Source organism: Microtus ochrogaster (assembly GCF_000317375.1).
Source record: "Microtus ochrogaster isolate Prairie Vole_2 chromosome 14 unlocalized genomic scaffold, MicOch1.0 chr14_random_1, whole genome shotgun sequence".
Taxonomy (NCBI): Eukaryota; Metazoa; Chordata; class Mammalia; order Rodentia; family Cricetidae; genus Microtus; species Microtus ochrogaster.
In genome coordinates, this window is record NW_004949096.1 from 33575311 (window position 1) to 33577968 (window position 2658).

Below are 2658 nucleotides of genomic sequence, written 5' to 3' on the forward strand. Positions count from 1 at the left end.
AGGAAGGAAGGCAGGTAGGTCAGCCAGACACATTCATAAAGAAAGCACCATTTCAGGGCATCCGCTCCCAGCACACTGCCATTCCCAGTCTCATAGGAAGAGAATGCACTGACAGAAAGTGCTTGACCGGTGGCTTTTATCTTTATTTTATTGGTACATCTTAGTCTTTTATGAAGATGGGGGAAGGAGAATGGTCATCATCTATATTTTCAGAGTGAGAAGTGATAACTATAAATGGCTGGTTAGAGTTGGGATAGAACATGGAAACTTCAAGAAATGTTAATGTTCCTACGAATAGGCGGCCAATATCATACCCAGATCAGCCCCAATGCCACACTCCAGAGCCTGCTAGGGAGAACAGGAAGAAAGGTAGCATACTCCGGACAGCATGTTCTGGTTTCTGACCTACCGCAAAGGCTTCGATGAAGCTCGCATCCAAGGCTGACTTGATGGATGGTGTCACTTCATCCATATCCCCCAAACATCCCTCAGCCACTCTAGGACAAAGGCCATCGTTTCCAGGTCTGAGATAACAGCCTCAAATGAAAAGGTCTACATGATGGAAGACGGAGAGCGAAACTAATTCATCCACACTGGAGTCAAACAAACATGCAGCAGGAAGCAGAGACTGGCTTCAGAGGCACTCGGCCTCTGGTGGAGGAAAAAGACTAAAGATTGAATAAGGAAAGAGAGTCCCGACGGTGCGTGAGGGCTGGGTAATGTCAATCATCCTGGTATAGGGAATGGAACTTGCTTGGGGTCCCAGTATCATCTTGGCAGTGTTCTGATCTATTAAGTCAGTAGCCTAGCCGCCCCTCCCCCCATCCCTGACTGAATCTGACGTCCGACAACTTCCTAAGCTGAGTGCTTCTTCTACATGACAGGTGGAATCCTCACTCGGTGAATAATTCTCCTCTATTAGAGCGGTCGTTATGAAGATGAGGGCTGACAAATGCTCAGGAGGTAAAGGCACTTGCTGCCAGGCCGAACACGTGATCTTGAACCCCTGGACAAACGTAGCAGAAGAAGAGCACCAACTCCCTGAAGTTGTCCTCTGCTCTCATACATACCACATATGTGTGAGCACACACACACACAGAAACAAACCATTGTAAAAACAGAAAAAGAGAAAGAAGATTGGGTACGACATTAGCTGACTGAGTACCTGGCTGAGAGCTTCCAAGGGGGTGTCCTTTGGCATCTGCCTGTCCCTTTGTACAATAGTGTGTCTGGTTATCAACTTACCCTTCTCTTTATTTTAATAAGTAGATTCCTATCCCTGTCTTTAATGGTGGGTCTCAGAATCAGGGGTGGAAATAAAAATAAGTCACAAACCAATAATAAATATTGATAAAATAGTACAAACAAGGACTGTGTACAAACTGGTGCTGTTTAAACATAAACGTGAATTAGCTCATTTAATCCTCACAATAACTCAGCAAGCTCCAGGCCATTATTGTCTGTATCCACGTTTGCATGTGAGAACATTAAAGCACACACAGTGAATGAGTCTCCTGAATTCATCCAGACAGGAAGTAGCCGGGACCAGAATTGAAATCAAGCATTCTTCAATCACTGCTCACACTTAACCACTAGGTCACACCACAGCGGAGCCACCCAGCCAACTGGAAATCACCTGGATAGTTTCTTATTAGACAGAGGACTCATTCAATCATCCCGATTGAAAACCAATCACAGAACCTGCACAGAATTGTGTGCGCTGTCTTGATCACCAGCTCTCATTTTGGAGCAGAAACTTCTTTTGTGAAAACTCAAAAATTAGATATGATTGTAAAAAAATTGACCCTCCATGCAGAGACAGAAAAGTCATACCATTAGGAAGTGTACTCAGTCACCAGGAAATGTGTCCAGCCCCTGGGAAGTGTACCAATGACTGGGAAGTGCATCCAGCCCCTGAGAAGTGTACCCAGCCCCTGGGAAGTGTGTCCAGCCACTGGGAGTGTACCCAGCCACTGGGAAGTGTACCCAGACACTGGGAAGTGTGTCCAGCCACTGGAAAGTGTGTCCACCCACTGGGAAGTGTGTCCAGCCACTGGGAAGCGTATCCCCTTCCACTTTAGCAGCTTAAAGTAGTTTTCCCACTAGGTAGAAATCTTTTCAATAATTAACTAATGCTATTCTCAAACCGTTCACTGCCTATGCAGAGAAGAGGCAAGGTGAGTAAGCTAAAATGACTTAATTAACATTTTCTAACTGCAAAGTATTGAAACCATCTTTTGAGGGATAATATTTTGAAAGCTCCTATGCTGAGCAATAAAAGGTCACCAGGTCTCATCAAAAACAAGATAATGAGCAAGGCCTGGTGGCAAAGGCCTGCTTCCAGCTACTTGGGAAGCTGAGGCAAGAGGAGGGCAAGTTCAAGGTTGCCTGGAGTACAGAGTGAACTCTGGGCCAGCCTAGACAATTAGCAAGAACCTGGCTCAAAATAAAACATCTAGAAATGGGGGTGGGAGGCTCAGTGGTAGAGTGCTTATTTAGCATATGTGAGGTCCTGGGTTCAATTCTTATGGCAAGAAAGAGAGACAGAGACAGACAGAGACAGAGACAGAGACAGAGATAGAGACAGAGAGAGACAGACACAGAGAGAGACAGACAGAGAGAGAGACAGAGACAGACACAGAGAGAGACAGAGACAGA